This window comes from Crassostrea angulata, chromosome 3, assembly GCF_025612915.1.
Source record: "Crassostrea angulata isolate pt1a10 chromosome 3, ASM2561291v2, whole genome shotgun sequence".
Taxonomy (NCBI): domain Eukaryota; kingdom Metazoa; phylum Mollusca; class Bivalvia; order Ostreida; family Ostreidae; genus Magallana; species Magallana angulata.
In genome coordinates, this window is record NC_069113.1 from 27,955,932 (window position 1) to 27,980,969 (window position 25,038).

The 25,038-nt window shown below is 38.4% G+C and overlaps 2 long non-coding RNA genes across 2 annotated transcripts in view; one reads left to right on the forward strand and one right to left on the reverse strand.

Moving 5' to 3' along the window:
• Positions 1 to 2,388: 2,388 nt before the first annotated feature.
• LOC128178210 (uncharacterized) lies at positions 2,389 to 10,400 on the reverse strand. The gene is made up of 2 exons (XR_008242915.1): positions 10,211 to 10,400; positions 2,389 to 2,540 (listed from the first exon to the last, which is right to left on the reverse strand). It is a non-coding gene; the product is annotated as an uncharacterized LOC128178210 (long non-coding RNA).
• The window catches only part of LOC128178208 (uncharacterized), a 47,754-nt gene continuing 25,273 nt past the window's right edge, over positions 2,558 to 25,038 (forward strand). The window contains exon 1 of the long non-coding RNA XR_008242913.1: positions 2,558 to 3,095. This is a non-coding gene — a long non-coding RNA (uncharacterized LOC128178208). The remainder of the gene's footprint in view (positions 3,096 to 25,038) is intronic.

Sequence of the window (25,038 nt, forward strand, 5' to 3'; positions counted from 1 at the left end):
TCGGCTCTGAAACAAATTGCTTAGAAAAATATCTTTATTAATTTCAGAGGCGTCGGAACCGGGGGGAGGGGGGGCTGGATGGGGGGGGGGGCTTGGAGTCCTGGGTATACTGGCCCCCCTATAGATTAGGGATTTCATTATTTAGCCCCCCCCCCCTTTTTTTTTTGGCAAAGTTAGACCTAAGCATTAGGCCCATAGCATCAGAGAGGGTTCATAATTGTTCTTAAATTTACCTTTATTAGATTGAAGTTGGAGTCATAGGTATACTAGCCCCCCCCCCCCCCCACCCAACCCCCCATCCCCCTACGGATTAGGAATTTTATGATTTGCGATTTTTTTTTAGCCCATTAGCCAAGCCCTTAGCCCCCCCCCCCCCCCTTTGGTAGCAGCCCTTTTTTGCAAAGTAAGACCGAAGCATTAGGCATATAGCACCAGACAGGGTTCAGCCCCCCCCCCCCCCACATTTCCTCGCAGCAAAGATAATTGTTCCAAAATTTACCTTCAAAAGATGGAAATATTGAGAAGTAGGAGTCATAGGTATACTACCCTACTACCCCCCCCACCCTTTACAGATTGGGTTTTTGTTGGTAGACCCCCCCCCCCCCATTAGCCCCTCCCCCATTTTTTTGCAAAGTTAGACCTAAGCATTAGGCACATGGCATCAGATAGGGTTCACCCCCCCCCCCCCAACTTTTTCTTGCAGCAAAGTTATGGGTATACTAGCCCCCCCCCCCTTACGGATTAGTAATTTCATGATTTGCGAAAAAAAAAATGTTGGTAGACCCACCCCCCTTTAGCCCCTCCCCCATTTTTTGCAAAGTTAGGCCTAAGTATTAGGCTTATAGCATCAGAGAGGGTTCAACCCCTTTTTTAAAGCAGCAAAGATAATTGTTTCTAAATTTACCTTTATTAGATGGAAATATTGAGAAGTTGGAGTCATAGGTATACTAGCCCCCCGCCCCCCTTTACGGATAAGGAAGTTCATGATTTGCAAAAACAAGTTTTAGGTAGCCCACCTTAGCCACTTATCCCAGCCCTTAGCCCCCCTGTTGGTAGCCCCCTTAGTCCCCCCCCCCCCTTTTTACAAAGTTAGACCTAAGCATCAGACAGGGTTCATTCCCCCCACTTTTCCTCGCAGCAAAGATAATTGTTCCAAAATTTACCATGAAAAGAAGGAAATATTGAGAAGTTTGAGTCATAGGTATACTACCCACCCACCCCCCTCCGTACATTACGCACATGGCATCAGAGAGGGTTCACCCCCCCCCCCAACTTTTTCTCGCAACAAAGTTAATGTTCCTAAAAGGTGGAAATATTGAGAAGTTAGAGTCATAGGTATACTACCCCCCCCCCCCCCCCCCCACGGATTAGGAATTTGATGATTTGGAAAAAGAAAATTTTTGGTAGGTGAATGTTTTTTTGGTAACTATAGGTATACTCCCCCCCCCCCCATTAGGATTTTCAGGATTTTGTGAATAAGTTTTTTTTTCCTTTTGCTTGTTAAGATTTCTAAGGATTAGTCTATCCGCCCCCCCCCCCCCCCCACTTTTAATTTGCTTCCGACGCCACTGAAATTTTATTCAAAATTAAATTACCTAATTATTTATAAATAATGAATAATCAGCTTAACGTACAAGCACGTAGTATCGTTTTTGGAAGGGGAGCAGACTCATCCAAAAAATCTTGACCAAAAAAGAGGGTTATTTCAAATACCCAAAATCCAAAAAATCCTAATCCGGGAGGGGGGGGGGGGTATACCGTTCACTTCATTTCAATTTCACTGTTCATTTCCTCATTTTCAATTCATTTTTTACATGGTCCCATAAATTTGAAAAATCTTTGCAGCGCAAAAACGTGGTGGGACCAGCCCCCCCCCCCGCCCCCCTCCCCCGATGCTACGTGCCTCACGTATACTGCAAGTAAGGAAAAACTGTATAAGTAAGAAAAACTGACATTGTCCTTGCGAAATTCTGCACTTTTCATACTGACTGGTTCTTTTTCCATAAATGATGAAAAATCAGCTTAACGTAAAGGCACGTAGTATCGTTTTTGGAAGGGGGCTAGACCTATCCAAAAAATCTTGACAAAAAAAGGAGGGTTGTTTTAAAAATCCAAAATCCCGAAAATCCTTATCCGGGGATGGGGGTATACCGTTCACTTCACTTCAATATCAGTGTTCATTTCCTCATTTTCAATTCATTTTTAAAGCGTGTTTGTGGGGGGTGGGGGGGGGACTCCATGTTATTTCAATTTTTTGTATGTAAATTCAAAAAAAAATCTTTGCAACGCAAAAACGTGGTGGGGCCAGCCCCCTGCCCCCTCCCCCGATGCTACGTGCCTGACGTATACTATAAGTAAGGAAAACTGTATAAGTAAGGAAAAACTAACATTCAGATTGTACTTGCGAAATTCTGCACTTTTTATACTGACTGGTTCTTTTTTCATCTTCCTGGTGATGAGACAATAATGATGAATTTTAGCAAATTTTTCTTTGATGTTATCAATGGCTTGGTGTTAAAGAAAACCAAGTTCGCTGTCCCCTGTAAACAAATAAAAATTAAAAAATTATAAATCAAGCACAGAAACACCGTTATTAGTAATGATGGTTCATACGACTTGTATATTAATTAAACATGCGTTCACATTTTTTTCTTAAGTTTTTAATTATTTTTTTCTTTCACTTTGATATTCATTGTCATTTTTGTTTGTTTGATATATCATCTAATCAAGCGTATCACCATCCTATCGTATCTCAATGAGAAGCTAAAATCCATCACAACACCCCTCCCCCGCCGCGAATCTCAGAAAACCAATTTAACATGTTTAATGAATTAAAGAAATTGTGATTTTAACTTAAAAATGTTATCCGTTCCGTCCCGTTTTCCGTTCCGCATTTTAGCAACACCCTGCAGGCCACGTTAGCGGGTATTAGTTTTACCCAGTTAACTTGCACGTGCTAGTGATGTACTTTCCGGTGTTTTCCATATGCAGAAAAGGATTAATTAACACGGATAAACGTTTCTTTTGTGATGATAAGCAAAAAGGATCCATATTGTGCTCTTATTGGATTATCATTGTGATGTTGACCAATATAGGTAAGCATTTAAAGAATCCGGGATCGCAGCTATTCTGTTTCGCGCGGAGATGACTCGCACCTCATTATGTTTCGCAGCTCCATTGGAGCGAAACATCTCACTGTATTAAGATATTTTTCTCGTGTTATTATTGCTCCGTAATTAATTATAACCTTTGAAATTGAATTGAAATAAGTTATAAAACCCTAATTTGCATTCATATATGCACATAATATGTTTTGCCGGTACTACCGTTGTGGCGAGCGCATCTAACAAGAATTACACATACCTTGCATCATTGTCATGTTATTTAGTTATCAACTATGAAAAAAGAATTTGAGAGAGGTAGACAGACAGACAGAGGGGTAGAGGGAGAAAGATAGAATGAGAACACAGAGAGAGAGAGAAAGGGGGAGAGAGAAAATTATATAAAATTTCTATTAAAGTTTTTTAAAAAATTCTTACAAAATATATAGATTTGCTTCCACCTTAAGCCATTCTTTACTTTTGGGGAGATTTGATCAGTCTGTCAAAACGTAATTTGTGTTTGATTTTGTCAAAAATGTTAACGATAAATATACAGTAATGTATTATTTCTTGGTACCTTGTTGTTATCTAATTTAATTTTTTCTTTTGGTTCATATTTTTAAAATTTGTTTATTTGTGCATTCTAATTACCGTATTTTTCGAAAATTAGGTCGATACGGTTTATTGGGCAAAGGAGGCCGTTTTTAGCCCCCCCAAAAATATATATTCTAAGCATAACCATCATTTAAAAGCGTGCATAAAATTTGATATAAAATCGGACCAAGCGGCTTGAAACATAGGTTGTAAATTTACTTTGTATAAAAACTTTCTTCATGGTTACTCAGTGTGGAACATTCTTTACCTTTAATAGAACTAATTTGTTCGCCATTGTCTTATTTTTCCACTAAACATCCGCCTGCGTTGCCTTTCCTTTTCACCATGTTCACTACATCTAAGTTCATAAGGCAAAAAAAAAAAATGTGTGTTTAGGGTAACACTGATGAAAAAATTAGGTTAGGTAGGTAGGGATTTTTATTTATTTTATCATATTTTTTTGTATTAACCCAAGAATGTTTGTTTGTTTCATATTTAAAAATGTATTTTTTATTGGAAATAAGATAAAATTCACAATCGGTTAAAATCAGACATCTAACAGTGTTTTCCCCAGAAAATTTTTGAAGCATGGGGGGAAGTTTGTCAGAGTAAGTGCACGGTGCGGCATTAAAGCGCCTAAGCCGGCGAAATCACTGTGCGTAATAATATAACCATTTGATGAAACGTACTACATGATATGTACTATAATTGATGCATTTTCATGAAATCTACATCAACAAGTATCATTTCAATTCATAATTATATTTTAATATCTGTGTATATTTAATATACAATTTTTCTGGGTTTTTCTGGCAAAACTAAAAACATTTTTTTTCAAAATCAGTTTTTTAAGAGGTTGGTCCTCACAAGTTTTCACAAAACACAAGAAATATAGTAATAGATTCACATGGCAGTTCAACATCAGCTTCCGTCCCACTCCTTCTTCTACATATTATATAGAGATTTTTTTAGGGGGGGGGGGGGGGTGTTGAACAAGAAATAGGCAGAACAAGTCCATACAATTACAGCAAACTTGATTCAACTTATTCTGGGCAGTTAATATTTCTTGTTTAAATTGGGGGTTCATATGAAAGTTTCTGTGATATCTTGACACCAGTCCCCTTCCCCGTTTACATGTATGTACACAGTCAATCATTTTCATAGGCATACAATATACGATGTTTCTAGTCATGCGACATCGCTTCTGTGCATTTCTGCAAATAACTGTAGTTTTTTTTTTCTTTATTGTGTACATTTTTTCAAGTTTCCAATATCCTTGCGGCAAATAAAGAGTTCAAGCATATCGAATCCAAGCTAACACCATCGAGTGAACATTGTGCTATTTTTAGATCTTGGAAAATCCACAACATTCGATAATGGCGGAGTTGTCGAAAAAAGCACATTATTAAAAGAAGAAGAAATCACGTCTCTATTTATGCATTAATCACCTATTAATAAACTCAGTTTTAATATATCTTAATCATTAGCTAAGTCCTTAAGGTGGCAGGGGACAGTTTTTTTTATCCAATTCATCGTAGCCAAGCATATTGCATGTCTTCGGAACTCTGTAACTAGAATTTCCTCAGTTCCCATTCAGCACAAATACCTTTAATTCACTCTTTATAAGGCCAATCACCAATTTCTGAAGAAAATTACTCATCAAAACCTGTAAAATTCTGTACATACTGGTTTTCATGAGATTTTGACCCTTTCATATTTTGCTAATTTTTCATGATTTTTCAGCTTTTTAGACCTCCCCCAGCGTATTCCCTGCAGAGGGAATTGACCTTCCGTACCGCGTGCATGCTGCACTATCACATGTCAGAAACTTACCGGTGTATAGTTTACAATGTCCCATCCACCTACTTTTCGTGTTATTTTACCTCCCGTCTGTAACTTGCAATTTCACTGTGTAAAGTCAGCACAACAGTGAAAGCCGCAGGTTTCGCATTTTACTTCTGATTCTCATGTACCTAACATAAGGGGCCTACATATTGCATATCAATTTCAACAAGAGACACCCCTCTAACTAATGATAATCATTAAAAATCATTTCATGAATTTTAGCAACACTCATAAGCCTTCAAGTACAGCAACTCTCAATTTTACAAAAATATTGACGGGTACTTTATTCGAAACTGTCCCTTGCTACCTTTAACATACACTAACATTCTCTGAAAAGTCATATGGTCTTAAAATTACAAAGCTTATGCTATTCTGAAAAAAGTACACCACATTTTGCCAATTCCATTGAGGTTTAAGAAAAATATGGCCATTTAAGTGAACCCACCATTTCCACTTTCCTCTATTTAACACAGATTCACAGGGCTCTCCATAAATAAAGCATCTTTACCTAATCTTTTAGAGGCCAACTGTTGTTCAAATTCCTTAAATAAGAAACCTTATTCAATACTACATACATCTGCTTGATATTATCATGATAAAAGCATCACATCACTTAGAAATCCCTTTACATGTATACCCTCCCCCTATCTTTTGATTTTCACAAGAAGCATTAGTTTGAACACTTTAACCTAGCTAATATTATGAAACTTGTGGCAGTTTCCTTGAGTCATTTCTTACACATAATTGAAAACAACAATCACTGATACTTAAAATTGATCTTTTTTGGTAAATGGATGATTTGTAGCATTTTTATTCACAAAAAGTCATGTCGCCCTACATGTGATTTCTTGTTTTCATGAATAACTAAGCCTATAATCATATTTAGTGGATGTCTTATATATTCTGGTTTCTAGTCTCCTTTTAACTTTGCTAAATTAGTAAGACCTACAAGTGTGACGTGTGCGTTTAATTAAAATGAAATTCAAACACACCCGGGTACCTGGGGACGGATGAGAATTCCATGAAAAGGGTTCAAATTTTACATGTTTTTCTACATTTTTGATGCATATATACAATAAAAGGGTAAAAATATGTTGTTTTTTGTTCATTTCAAGAGTTATTATCATAGCAGATGTTATTTCAAGGTCAAATGTACATTTACATATCCTACATGTAATGGTAATGGAGTCCATTGGAAAGAGGGGGTGGCTTTTTCAATTCTGTAAATATATCTAAAATACCACTTTTTGATAGGAAGGAGCAAAAACTTGAGTTTTTTTGACATATTGTATACTTTGATAACTGCATTTGTCTACATGTAAAGTTCATTTGAAATAAGAATATGCTGTTTTAAAAAAATTGGGTGATATAAGTCAGGTGGATTAATGTTACTTCATAAAATCAGACAGCGAAATGGCTGCAAATTCATGAAATTAATGATTTAATTGATAAAAACTGTTTTAAAGTATTTATTCTAATCTCAGTAATTAACTTTAGCCTATTAATTGTCATCAGGATAGGAAATGCCTACTCTCTAAGCAAATTTACTCTAGTGGTGGTCATTCTACACATTTAAGAGGGATCGAGTTACTCACCTTGAATATTTTAGCTAATAAATCATGTCATGACATCTATAGCCAAGAAAATCATCCATTTTCACAAAATGTATTATTTATGGTACAAAATCCACTCAAAATTACACTTAAAGGAGAAATATGAAAATACCATGTAGTCTTGAAGGTGGCAGGGGACAGTTTTTTTTATCCAATTCATCATAGCCAAGGGATGCATGTCTTCGGAACTCTGTAACTAGAATTTCCTCAGTTCCCATTCAGCACAAATACCTTTAATTCACTCTTTATAAGGCCAATCACCAATATCTGAAGAAAATTACTCATCAAAACCTGTAAAATTCTGTACATACTGGTTTTCATGAGATTTTGACCCTTTCATATTTTGCTAATTTTCATGATTTTTCAGCTTTTTAGACCTCCCTTAGCTAATTCCCTGCAGAGGGTTGACCTTCCGTACCGCGTGCATGCTGCACTATCACATGTCAGAAACTTACCGGTGTATAGTTTACAATGTCCCATCCACCTACTTTTCGTGTTATTTTACCTCCCGTCTGTAACTTGCAATTTCACTGTGTAAAGTCAGCACAACAGTGAAAGCCGCAGGTTTTGCATTTTACTTCTGATTCTCATGTACCTAACATAAGGGGCCTACATATTGCATATCAATTTCAACAAGAGGACACCCCTCTAACTAATGATAATCATTAAAAATCATTTCATGAATTTTAGCAACACTCATAAGCCTTCAAGTACAGCAACTCTCAATTTTACAAAAATATTGACGGGTACTTTATTCGAAACTGTCCCTTGCTACCTAAACCGTAAACCATGTGTGCCCCCTTGCTGAGATCGATGTCAAAATTAACTGCGCTCACTGCGGATGCAAGCGTTTTTCTGAAGTTTGAGCGGAGAACGGACAACTTTATATCTACTAATTACAGTTTTAAAAGATGTGTAATAATTGGAAAAAGAATTTTGCTTTGAAATAAACATGCATAGCGAGAAGTATAGTGGCACTGTGTGATGCATGGCGGGGGATCTTCAATGCATGGCGGTACCGCCATGCAAAATCGGCCTGGGGAAAAAACTGTCTAAAAATGGTAGGATCGGGCCATTTTTGTAGGTTAGGTCGGGTTACCTGAAACACACAACTTTTTTTTTAGGCCTAAGTGATCATTCGTTCGCATTTCTAAATATTTAATGCCCTTATTCTCAGACTACATGCTAGGAAATTTAGTTGGTTAGCTACGTCATTCTTATACATGGACATGTTGTTGACAGTGCGCTTCCAAAAAAATTTTCACAATCGTTCTTTAAAACACTTTAAAGTTATACCAATGTAGGATATAAAGTTAATTTTATATACAGATCTTAATTAATTTGTTTGCAAGTTTAAAACTAATGAATATTTCTTATAATTTACTCAATTCTAATTCTCTCTCCCTCTCTCTCTCTCTCTCTCTCTCTCTCTCTCTCTCTCTTTCATTCAAGTCACGAGCTGCAATGTCTTAACTCCGCCCAACGACGATCTGATTGGACAAAGGTCAGTCAAAACATTAGTAGTAACTTTTCTGGAGTTAACTCCTATTAAATGCTTCAATGTAGTTCGCTGTACCAAGCTCTTTCGGTTAGATGGGTTTCACATGGTGTACATTCCAGTGTTTTCCATATGCAGAAAAAGGATAAATTAACGTATATAAACGTTTCTTGTGATGATAAAAAAAAGGATCTATATTGTGCTCTAATTTGATTATCATTATGATGTTGACCAATATAGGTATAGGTATTACTTTCACTTTCTAAATAAGTGATCTCCCTTTGCCAGCATCTTTTAGTATTTAAATTATAAAAGTTTATCATCATTACCTATCCTATCGCATCTGTACATTTTCTATCATTTTAATTGCAAAAGTTATTTTCTAATTTGTCAGACTTACACTATTGAGTAGAGACATCATGTACATGTATATATGAGTTAATTATAGGAAAGAAGAGTTCTTTTTTCTCAATATATAATGATGCATCAAATATAATGTAGGCCATGACCCTATGGGATTGTTCTGACCCCATGAAACAGGAAAATACCTAAAATCTTGAAAACTGCTGAGATCTCCACCACTAAACCATATACATATATATATAATATTCTTATTTCTAATGTCATCATAATGCATCAAATAGTGTAAAGTATATGACCCCTGGGTGTTGTCTTTAAATTACCCCCCCCCCCCTTCTGAAATAGGAACTTTATGTGCATTTAGAGAAAAATACCAATCAAGAAATGATTTATAATTTTGTACACATGTAAGAATGAAAGAAGACAGTATCTTTAGAACCAGGTTTGATTTGGGGGGGGGGGGGGTGGATGGATGTGGAGGATAAACATTTAATTTTAATCATTTGTTGTTATTAATTTTAGCTTGAATATTAGTTATTGATCCCCATGTAGAAAATAAAAGAGCTTCTGATCATATATCTCAATAGATCATTTGTCAATTATGCAACTGAAGGTGTGATGAGATTTTTTTCAAACACTTTTTACCAGTTTATAAAACTTTTAGACCCCAAATTATATTTTGATTTTATTAGATATATGTAAGTTTTTTTTTATTTTAAGCAAAAATAAACGCAAATTTTATAAAACAAAAAACCAAAAAAATGTCATTTTATTTACAGTGTAAGCAGGGATAAATGCACGGATCCAGAAAGATTTTTCGGGGAGGGGGGGGGGATGGGATATATCTTTTGGACAGCCCCTATCATATCCCAAGATGTGATGTGTCTTTTCATTAAATCATAAGAGAAGTTCTGGGATGTAGGGTATTTTTTTTTAGGAGTAATAAACGTCAATTTTCTGCTATTTTTTGTTCAGTTCAGTTTGCTGGTTTATAAGATGTAAGTAAGAGCAGTTTGAGAAAGTAAAACTTGACAGACGGACGGATGGACGGGACAGGGTAACAAAAATATACCAGAACTTTCTTTAGAAAGTGTGGGTATAACAATTTACATGCCTCATAATATAAATTATATCATGCTCCTCAAATGCACATGATATAACAGGCCATAGTAAATACAAATATTAAAAAAATACCTTACCATCTGATTTCTTCAGCAATGATATCTGCTGTAAATGTCTTCTGCAATGAGTTCTAATTCTTAGTGACTGGGTATTTAAATCACAGGGAGAAGTGTTCACTATAATAATAGCCAATGGATTCACTGAGTTAGCCATGCATGGATAAGTTGTAAATGGTATGCAGGTGTGATTCTATACTGGTGAACATTAATTAAGCTTTGATTTAAGCCAGTTCCCCCCCCCCCCCCCCCCATACACACACACTGCTTGACCCTATATAATTTGTATTAAAAAAAAAGTCACTAACTTTTACATGGATAAAATTATTTATTTGAAATTTTATACCTTGAAAACAACAATTAAGGCCTAAAATGAAATAACATTGATCTTGAAATAACTATCTCTTCCTGTAAATTATTACTAATGCTTGTCCATTCATGTTAAGATGCATATAGTAATTATACATCTTAAACCATCTATATTCTTCTTGTTCATGTCAGATAAATTGTAAATTTTATTACTCTTGCCCCACAAGGGCCTTAGAAGCAAGGCCAATTAAATAGTCAATACTTGACCATTTTTCAAAATTTTTTTCTCGACTACCTCTGAAAGAAAATATGAGTTCATATAGTCTAGTCCGATTTAGTCGAAAAAAAACTTTTAACGGCAAATAGTTATTATTTGGTCCAGCATGGTTTTTAAACATAATTAAAGTGTGCTGATTCCAAAAAAATATGCTGGTCTTCATCAAAATGGCGTTAAGTAGCTCAAAATGGCGAATCAAAATGGCGGACATACAACCAAATTTTATATATATATTTTTAAAGTCTTTTTATTATTGACAAACAATAATGAAATGATCCAGCTTAGTATTAAATCAATCTAAAGTGTGCTTAATTTGAAAAAAATTTGCTGGCTTTCCCTAAAAAGCATTAATTAGGTCAACATGGCAAATCAAAATGGCAGATAGTCAGATTTTATAATTTTTTTCCTAAAAAATTTAAACTAGGGTAAACGCATAAAAAACAATAATAATTCAGTCCAACAAAATTATTTTTGCATATTAATTAAGGCGTGCTTAGTCTGAAAAATATGCTTGCTATGACAAAATGTCAAAATGGTCGACAGGCAAATTCTATAATTCTCTTAAGTCTTAAAAATTGAGGTAACAAACGATTATAAATTGGTTTAGCACAGCATTTTATCATGACTAAGGTGTGTTGAGTCCAACAAAATATGTTGATCGCGATAAATAGTTAAAAATGGTGGACATCCAGATTTCATCATTTTTCGTCTCACAGTCTCTTTAATGGAAAAAAAAAATTCTACAAAATCACAAATTGGTCAAGCAAACATGTTTATCAAAATTAGGTAGTGCCAAGTTTGATGAATAGTGTTGGTCTTCATGAAAATGACGTTAATTTTGTCAAAATGGCAATTCAAATTGGTGTATACTAGTAGCCAAATTTCATTGATCTCTAAAGGGCTCTTAAATGGGGAAAATGTTTGAATATCATAATTTCAATACTAATGATGTACCTGGTAACTGACAATCAAATTTGAACACTTGTATTAATAGAAAAAACTCCACCAGCCTTTTATTAGCTCACCTGAGCTATTCTGATCACATTTCTGTCGTCCGTCTGTCTGTAAACTTTTCACATTTTTAACATCTTCTCAAGAACCAATGGGCCAATTTCAACCAAACTTGGCACAAAGCATCCTTAGCCTAAGGGGATTCAAAGGTGTGAAACTTAGGGACCACGCCCTTTTGCAAAGGGAGATAATTAGGAATTTATGAAAATTTTCAAGAAATTTTCAAAAATCTTCTTCTCCTGAACCATAAGACCACGCAAAGCTGAAACTTGTGTGAAAGCATCCTCAGGTAGTGTAGATTCAAAGTTGTGAAAATCATGACCCCCAGGGGTAGGGTGTGCTAAAATGGGGGGTCGAAGTTTTACATAGGAATATATGGAGTTAATCTTTAAAATCTTCTTCTCAGAAACTCAGCAGCGAGGAGAGCTGAAACTTGTGTGAAAGCATCCTCAGGTAGTGTAGATTCAAAGTAAATGCAAAGTTGTGAAAATCATGACCCCCATGGGTAGGGTGGGGCCACAATGGGGGGTCGAAATTTATCATAGGAATATATAGAGTAAATCTTTAAAAATCTTCTTCTCAGAAACTAATTGGCCAGGAAAGCTGAAACTTGTGTGAGAGCATTCTCAGGTAGTGTAGATTCAAAGTTGTGAAAATCATGACCCTTATGGGTAGGATGGGGCCACAATGGGGGGGGGGGGGGGGGGGGGGAGGTCGAAGTTTAACAATTGAATATATAGAGTAAATCTTTAAAAATCTTCTTCTCAGAAACTAATCAGCCAGGAAAGCTGAAACTTATGTGGAAGCATCCTCAGGTAGTAGGGAGATAATTAGGAATTTATGAAAATTTTCAAGAAATTTTCAAAAATCTTCTTCTCCTGAACCATAAGACCACGCAAAGCTGAAACTTGTGTGAAAGCATCCTCAGGTAGTGTGGTTTCAAAGTTGTGAAAATCATGACCCCTGGGGGTAGGGTGGGGCCAAAATGGGGGGGACGAAGTTTTACATAGGAATATAAAGCGTAAATCATTAAAAATCTTCTTCTCAGAAACTAATCAGCCAAGAAAGCTGCAACTTGTGTGAATGCATCCTCAGGTAGTGTAGATTCAAAGTTGTGAAAATCATAACCCCAGGGGATAGGGTGGGGCCACAATGGGGGGGGGGGGGTCAAAGTTAAACATATGAATTATATAGAACAAAATCTTTAAAAATCTTCTTCTCAGAAACTAAGCAGCCAGGAAACCTGACACTTGTGTGGAAGCATCCTCAGGTAGTGTAAATTCAAAGTTGTGAAAATCATGACCCTCGGGGGTAGACTGGGGCCAAAATGCGGGGGTCAAAGTTTAACAAAGGAATATATAGAGTAAATCTTTAAAAATCTTCCTCTCAGAAACGTATCAGCTAGCAAAGCTGAAATTTGTGTGGAAGCATCCTCAGGTATTTTAAATTCAATGTTGGGAAAATCATAACCCCTGGGGGTAGGATTGGGCCACAATGGGGGGGGGGGGGGGGCTCGAAGTTTAACGTAGGAATATATAGAGTAAATCTTTAAAAATCTTCTTCTCAGAAACTAATTAGCACGAAAAGCTGACACTTGTGTGGAAGCATCCTCAAGTAGTGTAGATTCAAAGTTGTGAAAATCATTACCCCCAGGGGTAGGATGGGGCCACAATGGGGAGTCCAAGATTAACATAGAAATATATACAGTAATTTAGGGTGGGGCCAAAATGGGGGGACGAAGTTTGACATAGGAATATAAAGAGTAAATCTTTAATCTTCTTCTCAGAAACTAATCAGCCAGGAAAGCTGCAACTTGTGTGAATGCATCCTCAGGTAGTGTAGATTCTCAGAAACTAATCAGCCAGGAAAGCTGCAACTTGTGTGAATGCATCCTCAGGTAGTGTAGATTCAAAGTTGTGAAAATCATAACCCCAGGGGATAGGGTGGGGCCACAATGGGGGGTCAAAGTTTAACATATGAATATATAGAACAAAATCTTTAAACATCTTCTTCTCAGAAACTAAGCAGCCAGGATCCCGGACACTTGTGTGGAAGCATCCTCAGGTAGTGTTAATTCAAAGTTTTGAAAATCATGACCCCCGGGGGTAGACTGGGGCCACAATGGTGGGGGGGGGGGGGGTCAAAGTTTAACAAAGGAATATATAGAGTAAATCTTTAAAAATCTTCCTCTCAGAAACGTATCAGCTAGCAAAGCTGAAATTTGTGTGGAAGCATCCTCAGGTAGTGTAGATTCAAAGTTGTGAAAATTGATAACCCCCGGGGGTGGGGTGGGGCCACAATGGGGGGGGGGGTCGATGTTTTACATAGGAATATATAGAGTAAATCTTTAAAAATCTTCTTCTCAGAAACGAATCAGCCAGTAAAGATGACACTTGTGTGGAAGCATCCTCAGGTAGTGTAAATTCAAAGTTGTGAAAATCATGACCCCCGGGGGTAGACTGGGGCCACAATGGGGGGTTTAAGTTTAACATGAATATATAAAGTAAATCTTTAAAAATCTTTTTCTCAGACACTAATCAGCCAGCAAAGCTGAAACTTGTATGGAAGCATCCTCAGGTATTTTAAATTCAATGTTGGGAAGATCATAACCCCTGGGGGTAGGATTGGGCCACAATGGGGGGGGGGGCCTCGAAGTTTAACATAGGAATATATAGAGTAAATCTTTAAAAATCTTATTCTCAGAAAATAATCAGCACGAAAAGCTGACACTTGTGTGGAAGCAACCTCAAGTAGTGTAGATTCAAAATTGTGAAAATCATAACCCCCAGGGATAGGATGGGGCCACAATGGGGAGTCCAAGATTAACATAGAAATATATATAGTAAATCTTTAAAAATCTTCTTCTCATGAACCATAAGACCAGGAAAGCTGAAACTTGTGTGGAAGCATCCTTGAGTAGTGTAAATTCAAAGTTGTGAAAATCATTACCCCCGGGGGTAGGTAGGGGCCACAAATGGGGGGGGGGGGGTCAAAGATCTATATATGAATATATAGGGTAAATCTAAAAACCTTCTTCTCAGAAACTAATCAGCTAGCAAAGCTGAAACTTGTGTTGAAGCATCTTCAGGTAGTGTAGATTCAAAGTTGTGAAAATCATGACCCCCAGGGGTAGGGTGTGCCAAAATGGGGGGGGTCGAAGTTTTACATAGGAATATATAGAGTTAATCTTTAAAAATCTTCTCAGAAACTAAGCAGCGGGGAGAGCTGAAACTTGTGTGAAAGCATCCTCAGGTAGTGTAGATTCAAAGTTGTGAAAAACATGACCCCCATGGGTAGGGTGGGGCCACAATGGGGGGTCGAAATTTATCATAGGAATATATAGAGTAAATCTTTAAAAATCTTCTCCTCAGATACTAATCGGCCAGGAAAGCTGAAACTTGTGTGAGAGCATTCTCAGGTAGTGTAGATTCAAAGTTGTGAAAATTAGGGACCACGCCCTTTTGCAAAGGGAGATAATTAGGAATTTATGAAAATTTTCAAGAAATTTTCAAAAATCTTCTTCTCCTCAACCATAAGACCACGCAAAGCTGAAACTTGTGTGAAAGCATCCTCAGGTAGTGTAGATTCAAAGTTGTGAAAATCATGACCCCCAGGGGTAGGGTGTGCTAAAATGGGGGGTCGAAGTTTTACATAGAAATATATGGAGTTAATCTTTAAAAATCTTCTTCTCAGAAACTCAGCAGCGAGGAGAGCTGAAACTTGTGTGAAAGCATCCTCAGGTAGTGTAAATTCAAAGTTGTGAAAATCATGACCCCCATGGGTAGGGTGGGGCCACAATGGGGGGTCGAAATTTATCATAGGAATATATAGAGTAAATCTTTAAAAATCTTCTTCTCAGAAATTAATCGGCCAGGAAAGCTGAAACTTGTGTGAGAGCATTCTCAGGTTGTGTAGATTCAAAGTTGTGAAAATCATGACCCTTGGGGGTAGGATGGGGCCACAATGGGGGAGGGGGGGTCGAAGTTTAACAATTGAATATATAGAGTAAATCTTTAAAAATCTTCTTCTCAGAAACTAATCAGCCAGGAAAGCTGAAAATTGTGTGGAAGCATCCTCAGGTAGTAGGGAGATAATTAGGAATTTATGAAAATTTTCAAGAAATTTTCAAAAATCTTCCTCTCCTGAACCATAAGACCACGCAAAGCTGAAACTTGTGTGAAAGCATCCTCAGGTAGTGTAGATTCAAAGTTGTGAAAATCATGACCCCTGGGGGTAGGGTGGGGCCAAAATGGGGGGATGAAGTTTTACATAGGAATATAAAGCTTAAATCATTAAAAATCTTCTTCTCAGAAACTAATCAGCCAGGAAAGCTGCAACTTGTGTGAATGCATCCTCAGGTAGTGTAGATCCAAAGTTGTGAAAATCATAACCCCAGGGGATAGGGTGGGGCCACAATGGGGGGGGGGTCAAAGTTAAACATGAATTATATAGAACAAAATCTTTAAAAATCTTCTTCTCAGTAACTAAGCAGCCAGGAAACCTGACACTTGTGTGGAAGCATCCTCAGGTAGTGTAAATTCAAAGTTGTGAAAATCATGACCCTCGGGGGTAGACTGGGGCCAAAATGGGGGGGTCAAAGTTTAACAAAGGAATATATAGAGTAAATCTTTAAGAATCTTCCTCTCAGAAACTTATCAGCTAGCAAAGCTGAAATTTGTGTGGAAGCATCCTCAGGTAGTGTAGATTCAAAGTTGTGAAAATCATAACCCCCGAGGGCAGGGTGGGGCTACAATAGGCGGGGGTCGAGGTTTTACATAGGAATATATAGAGTAAATCTTTAAAAATCTTCTTCTCAGAAACGAATCAGCCAGTAAAGAAGACACTTGTGTGAAAGCATCCTCAGGTAGTGTAAATTCAAAGTTGTGAAAATCATGACCCCCGGGGGTAGACTGGGGCCACAATGGGGGGTTTAAGTTTAACATATGAATATCAATTATATAAAGTAAATCTTTAAAAATCTTCTTCTCAGAAACTAATCAGCCAGTAGAGCTGAAACATGTATGGAAGCATTCTCAGGTATTGAAAATTCAATGTTGGGAAAATCATAACCCCTGGGGGTAGGATTGGGCCATAATGGGGGGGGGGGGGGCTCGAAGTTTAACGTAGGAATATATAGAGTAAATCTTTAAAAATCTTCTTCTCAGAAACTAATCAGCCAGCAAAGCTGAAACTTGTATGGAAGCATCCTCAGGTAGTGTAGATTCAAAGTTGTGAAAATCATAACTCCCAGGGGTAGGATGGGGCCACAATGGGGAGTCCAAGATTTAAAAATCTTCTGCTCATGAACCATAAGACCAGGAAAGCTGAAACTTGTGTGGAAGCATCCTCGAGTAGTGTAGATTCAAAGTTGTGAAAATCATAACCCCCGGGGGTAGGTAGGGGCCACAAATGGGGGGGGGGGGGTCAAAGATTCATATATGAATATCAAGGGTAAATCTAAAAACCTTATTCTCAGAAACTAATCAGCAAGCAAAGCTGAAACTTGTGTTGAAGCATCCTCAGGTAGTGTAAATTCAATGTTGTGAAAATCATAACCCCAGGGGATAGGGTGGGGCCAAAATCGGGGGTCAAAGTTTAACATATGAATATATAGAACAAATCTTTAAAAATCTTCTTCTCAGAAACTAATCAGCCAGAAAAGCTGACACTTGTGTGGAAGCATCCTCAGGTAGTGTAGATTCAAAGTTGTGAAAATCATGACCCCCGGGGGGAAGATGGGGCCACAATGGGGGGTCCAAGTTTAACATAGGAATATATAGAGTAAATCTTTAAAAATCTTCTGCTCATGAACCATAAGACCAGGAAAGCTGAAACTTGTGTGGAAGCATCCTCAGGTATTGTAGGTTCAAGGTTGTGAAAATCATGATCCCTGGGGGTAGGGTGGGGCCACAATGAGAGGTCAAAGTTTAACATATGAATATAAAGAGTAAATCTTTAAAAATCTTCTCCTCATAAACTATTCAGCCAGCAAAGCTGACACTTGTATGGAAGCATCCTCAGGTAGTGTAGATTCAAAGTTGTGAAAATCATGACCCTCGGGGGTAGGGTGGGGCCACAATGGGGGGGGGTCGATGTTTTACATAGGAATATATAGAGTAAATCTTTAAAAATCTTCTTCTCAGAAACTAATCAGCCAGCAAAGCTGAAACTTGTATGGAAGCATCCTCAGATATTGTAAATTCAATGTTGGGAAAATCATAACCCCTGGGGGTAGGATTGGGCCATAATGGGGGGGGGGGGGGCTCGAAGTTTAACATAGGAATATATAGAGTAAATCTTTAAAAATCTTCTTCTCAGAAACTAATCAGCACGAAAAGCTGACACTTGTGTGGAAGCATCCTCAAGTAGTGTAGATTCAAAGTTGTGAAAATCATAACCCCCGGGGGTAGGATGGGGCCACAATGGGGGGGTCAAAGTTTAACAAAAGTATATATAGAGTAAATCTTTAAAAATCTTCTTCTCAGAAACTTATCAGCTAGCAAAGCTGAAGTTTGTGTGGAAGCATCCTCAGGTAGTGTAGATTCAAAGTTGTGAAAATCATAACCCCCGGGGGTAGGGTGGGGCCACAATAGGGGGGGGGGGGTCGAAGTTTAACGTAGGAATATATTGAGTAAATCTTTAAAAATCTTTTTCTCAGAAACGAATCAGCCAGTAAAGCTGACACTTGTGTGGAAGTATCCTCAGGTAGTGTAAATTCAAAGTTGTGAAAATCATGACCCCCAGGGGTAGACTGGGGCCACAATGGGGGGGGTCAAAGTTTAACAAAGGAATATATAGAGTAAATCTTTAAAAATCTTCTTCTCAGAAACTAATCAGCCAGGAAAGTTGAAACTTGTGTGGAAGCATCCTCAGGTAGTGTCAATTCAAAGTTGTGAAAATCATGACCCCCAGGGCTAGGGTGGGGCCACAATGGGGGGTCAAAATTTAACAAAGGAATATATAGAGTAAATCTTTAAAAATCTTCCTCTCAGAAACTTATCAGCTAGCAAAGCTGAAATTTGTGTGGAAGCATCCTCAGGTAGTGTAGATTTAAAGTTGTGAAAATCATAACCCCCGGGGGCAGGGTGGGGCCACAATGGGGGGGGGGGGGGTAGAAGTTTTACATAGGAATATATTGAGTAAATCTTTAAAAATCTTTCTCTCAGAAACGAATCAGCCAGTAAAGCTGACACTTGTGTGGAAGCATCCTCAGGTAGTGTAGATTTAATGTTTTGAAAATCATGACCCAAGGGGATAGGGTAGGGCCACAATGGGGGGTTGAAGTTTAACATAGGAATATATAAAGTAAATCTTTAAAAATCTTCTCCTCAGAAAATAATAAGCCAGGAAAGCTGAAATTTGTGTGAATGCATCCTCAGGTAGTGTAGATTCAAAGTTGTGAAAATCATCCCCCCCCCCCCCCTGGGGGTAGACTGGGGCCACAATTGGGGGTCAAAATTTAACATATAAATATATAGAGTAAATCTTTAAAAATCTTCTTCTCATGAACCATAAGGCCAGGAAAGCTGAAACTTGTGTGGAAGCATCCTCAGGTATTGTAGGTTCAAGGTTGTGAAAATCATAACCCCAGGGGGTAGGGTGGGTCCACAATGAGAGGTCAAAGTTTAACATATGAATATAAAGAGTAAATCTTTGAAAATCTTCTTCTCAGAAACTATTCAGCCAGCAAAGCTGAAACTTATATGGAAGCATCCTCAGGTAGTGTAGATTCATAGTTGTGAAAATCATGACCCTCGGGGGTAGGGTGGGGCCACAATGGGGTGGTCGAAGTTTTACATAGGAATATATAGAGTAAATCTTTAAAAATCTTCTCCTCAGAAACTAATCAACCAGGAAAGCTGACACTTGTGTGGAAGCATCCTCAGGTAGTGTAGATTCAAAGTTGTGAAAATCATGACCCCCAGGGGTAGGGTGGGGCCACAATGGGGGTTCGAAGTTTTACTTAGGAATTTATATGTATAGAGTAAATCTTTAAAATCTTCTTCTCAGAAACTAATCAGCCAGGAAAGCTGAAACTTATGTGGAAGCATCTTCAGGTAGTGCAGATTCAAAGTTGTGAAAATCATGACCCCTGGGGGTAGGGTGAGGCCACATTGGGGGGTGTTAAAGTTTTACATTGTAATATATAGTAAATCTTTAAAAATCTTCTTCTCAGAAACTAATCAGCCAGGAAAGCTGAAACTTGAGTGGAAGCATCCTCAGGTAGTGTAGATTCAAAGTTGTGAAAATCATGACCCCAAGGGATAGGGTGGGGCCACAATGGGGGGGGGGGTTCGAAGTTTTAAATAGGAATATATAGAGTAAATCTTTGAAAATCTTCTTCTCAGAAACTGATCAGCCAGGAAAGCTGAAACTTGTGTGGAAGCATCCTCAGGTATTGTAGGTTCAAGGTTGTGAAAATCATGATCCCTGGGGGTAGGGTGGGGCCACAATGAGAGGTCAAAGTTTAACATATGAATATAAAGAGTAAATCTTTAAAAATCTTCTCCTCATAAACTATTCAGCCAGCAAAGCTGACACTTGTATGGAAGCATCCTCAGGTAGTGTAGATTCAAAGTTGTGAAAATCATGACCCTCGGGGGTAGGGTGGGGCCATAATGGGGGGGGGGGTCGATGTTTTACATAGGAATATATAGAGTAAATCTTTAAAAATCTTCTTCTCAGAAACTAATCAGCCAGCAAAGCTGAAACTTGTATGGAAGCATCCTCAGATATTGTAAATTCAATGTTGGGAAAATCATAACCCCTGGGGGTAGGATTGGGCCATAATGGGGGGGGGGGGCTCGAAGTTTAACATAGGAATATATAGAGTAAATCTTTAAAAATCTTCTTCTCAGAAACTAATCAGCCAGGAAAACTGAAACTTGTGTGGAAGCATCCTCAGGTAGTGTAAATTCAAAGTTGTGAAAATCATGACCCCCGGGGGTAGACTGGGGCCACAATGGGGGGGTCAAAGTTTAACAAAGGTATATATAGAGTAAATCTTTAAAAATCTTCTTCTCAGAAACTTATCAGCTAGCAAAGCTGAAGTTTGTGTGGAAGCATCCTCAGGTAGTGTAGATTCAAAGTTGTGAAAATCATAACCCCCGGGGGTAGGGTGGGGCCACAATAGGGGGGGGTGGAAGTTTAACGTAGGAATATATTGAGTAAATCTTTAAAAATCTTTTTCTCAGAAACGAATCAGCCAGTAAAGCTGACACTTGTGTGGAAGTATCCTCAGGTAGTGTAAATTCAAAGTTGTGAAAATCATGACCCCCACGGGTAGACTGGGGCCACAATGGGGGGGGGGGTCAAAGTTTAACAAAGGAATATATAGAGTAAATCTTTAAAAATCTTCTTCTCAGAAACTAATCAGCCAGGAAAGTTGAAACTTGTGTGGAAGCATCCTCAGGTAGTGTAAATTCAAAGTTGTGAAAATCATGACCCCCAGGGCTAGGGTGGGGCCACAATGGGGGGTCAAAATTTAACAAAGGAATATATAGAGTAAATCTTTAAAAATCTTCCTCTCAGAAACTTATCAGCTAGCAAAGCTGAAATTTGTGTGGAAGCATCCTCAGGTAGTGTAGATTTAAAGTTGTGAAAATCATAACCCCCGGGGGCAGGGTGGGGCCACAATGGGGGGGGGGGGGGTAGAAGTTTTACATAGGAATATATTGAGTAAATCTTTAAAAATCTTCCTCTCAGAAACGAATCAGCCAGTAAAGCTGACACTTGTGTGGAAGCATCCTCAGGTAGTGTAGATTTAATGTTTTGAAAATCATGACCCAAGGGGATAGGGTAGGGCCACAATGGGGGGTTGAAGTTTAACATAGGAATATATAAAGTAAATCTTTAAAAATCTTCTCCTCAGAAAATAATAAGCCAGGAAAGCTGAAATTTGTGTGAATGCATCCTCAGGTAGTGTAGATTCAAAGTTGTGAAAATCATGCCCCCCCCCCCCTGGGGGTAGACTGGGGCCACAATTGGGGGTCAAAATTTAACATATAAATATATAGAGTAAATCTTTAAAAATCTTCTTCTCATGAACCATAAGGCCAGGAAAGCTGAAACTTGTGTGGAAGCATCCTCAGGTATTGTAGGTTCAAGGTTGTGAAAATCATGATCCCTGGGGGTAGGGTGGGTCCACAATGAGAGGTCAAAGTTTAACATATGAATATAAAGAGTAAATCTTTGAAAATCTTCTTCTCAGAAACTATTCAGCCAGCAAAGCTGAAACTTATATGGAAGCATCCTCAGGTAGTGTAGATTCATAGTTGTGAAAATCATGACCCTCGGGGGTAGGGTGGGGCCACAATGGGGTGGTCGAAGTTTTACATAGGAATATATAGAGTAAATCTTTAAAAATCTTCTCCTCAGAAACTAATCAACCAGGAAAGCTGACACTTGTGTGGAAGCATCCTCAGGTAGTGTAGATTCAAAGTTGTGAAAATCATGACCCCCAGGGGTAGGGTGGGGCCACAATGGGGGGTCGAAGTTTTACTTAGGAATTTATATGTATAGAGTAAATCTTTAAAATCTTCTTCTCAGAAACTAATCAGCCAGGAAAGCTGAAACTTATGTGGAAGCATCTTCAGGTAGTGCAGATTCAAAGTTGTGAAAATCATGACCCCTGGGGGTAGGGTGAGGCCACATTGGGGGGGGGGGGTTCGAAGTTTTAAATAGGAATATATAGAGTAAATCTTTGAAAATCTTCTTCTCAGAAACTGATCAGCCAGGAAAGCTGAAACTTGTGTGGAAGCATCCTCAGGTATTGTAGGTTCAAGGTTGTGAAAATCATGATCCCTGGGGGTAGGGTGGGGCCACAATGAGAGGTCAAAGTTTAACATATGAATATAAAGAGTAAATCTTTAAAAATCTTCTCCTCATAAACTATTCAGCCAGCAAAGCTGACACTTGTATGGAAGCATCCTCAGGTAGTGTAGATTCAAAGTTGTGAAAATCATGACCCTCGGGGGTAGGGTGGGGCCATAATGGGGGGGGGGGGGTCGATGTTTTACATAGGAATATATAGAGTAAATCTTTAAAAATCTTCTCAGAAACTAATCAGCCAGCAAAGCTGAAACTTGTATGGAAGCATCCTCAGATATTGTAAATTCAATGTTGGGAAAATCATAACCCCTGGGGGTAGGATTGGGCCATAATGGGGGGGGGGGGGCTCGAAGTTTAACATAGGAATATATAGAGTAAATCTTTAAAAATCTTCTTCTCAGAAACTAATCAGCCAGGAAAACTGAAACTTGTGTGGAAGCATCCTCAGGTAGTGTAAATTCAAAGTTGTGAAAATCATGACCCCCGGGGGTAGACAGGGGCCACAATGGGGGGGTCAAATTTTAACAAAGGTATATATAGAGTAAATCTTTAAAAATCTTCTTCTCAGAAACTTATCAGCTAGCAAAGCTGAAGTTTGTGTGGAAGCATCCTCAGGTAGTGTAGATTCAAAGTTGTGAAAATCATAACCCCCGGGGGTAGGGTGGGGCCACAATAAGGGGGGGTGGAAGTTTAACGTAGGAATATATTGAGTAAATGTTTAAAAATCTTTTTCTCAGAAACGAATCAGCCAGTAAAGCTGACACTTGTGTGGAAGTATCCTCAGGTAGTGTAAATTCAAAGTTGTGAAAATCATGACCCCCAGGGGTAGACTGGGGCCACAATGGGGGGGGGGGGTCAAAGTTTAACAAAGGAATATATAGAGTAAATCTTTAAAAATCTTCTTCTCAGAAACTAATCAGCCAGGAAAGTTGAAACTTGTGTGGAAGCATCCTCAGGTAGTGTAAATTCAAAGTTGTGAAAATCATGACCCCCAGGGCTAGGGTGGGGCCACAATGGGGGGTCAAAATTTAACAAAGGAATATATAGAGTAAATCTTTAAAAATCTTCCTCTCAGAAACTTATCAGCTAGCAAAGCTGAAATTTGTGTGGAAGCATCCTCAGGTAGTGTAGATTTAAAGTTGTGAAAATCATAACCCCCGGGGGCAGGGTGGGGCCACAATGGGGGGGGGGGTAGAAGTTTTACATAGGAATATATTGAGTAAATCTTTAAAAATCTTCCTCTCAGAAACGAATCAGCCAGTAAAGCTGACACTTGTGTGGAAGCATCCTCAGGTAGTGTAGATTTAATGTTTTGAAAATCATGACCCAAGGGGATAGGGTAGGGCCACAATGGGGGGTTGAAGTTTAACATAGGAATATATAAAGTAAATCTTTAAAAATCTTCTCCTCAGAAAATAATAAGCCAGGAAAGCTGAAATTTGTGTGAATGCATCCTCAGGTAGTGTAGATTCAAAGTTGTGAAAATCATGCCCCCCCCCCCCCCCTGGGGGTAGACTGGGGCCACAATTGGGGGTCAAAATTTAACATATAAATATATAGAGTAAATCTTTAAAAATCTTCTTCTCATGAACCATAAGGCCAGGAAAGCTGAAACTTGTGTGGAAGCATCCTCAGGTATTGTAGGTTCAAGGTTGTGAAAATCATGATCCCTGGGGGTAGGGTGGGTCCACAATGAGAGGTCAAAGTTTAACATATGAATATAAAGAGTAAATCTTTGAAAATCTTCTTCTCAGAAACTATTCAGCCAGCAAAGCTGAAACTTATATGGAAGCATCCTCAGGTAGTGTAGATTCATAGTTGTGAAAATCATGACCCTCGGGGGTAGGGTGGGGCCACAATGGGGTGGTCGAAGTTTTACATAGGAATATATAGAGTAAATCTTTAAAAATCTTCTCCTCAGAAACTAATCAACCAGGAAAGCTGACACTTGTGTGGAAGCATCCTCAGGTAGTGTAGATTCAAAGTTGTGAAAATCATGACCCCCAGGGGTAGGGTGGGGCCACAATGGGGGGTCGAAGTTTTACTTAGGAATTTATATGTATAGAGTAAATCTTTAAAATCTTCTTCTCAGAAACTAATCAGCCAGGAAAGCTGAAACTTATGTGGAAGCATATTCAGGTAGTGCAGATTCAAAGTTGTGAAAATCATGACCCCTGGGGGTAGGGTGAGGCCACATTGGGGGGTGTTAAAGTTTTACATTGTAATATATAGTAAATCTTTAAAAATCTTCTTCTCAGAAACTAATCAGCCAGGAAAGCTGAAACTTGAGTGGAAGCATCCTCAGGTAGTGTAGATTCAAAGTTGTGAAAATCATGACCCCAAGGGATAGGGTGGGGCCACAATGGGGGGGGGGGTTCGAAGTTTTAAATAGGAATATATAGAGTAAATCTTTGAAAATCTT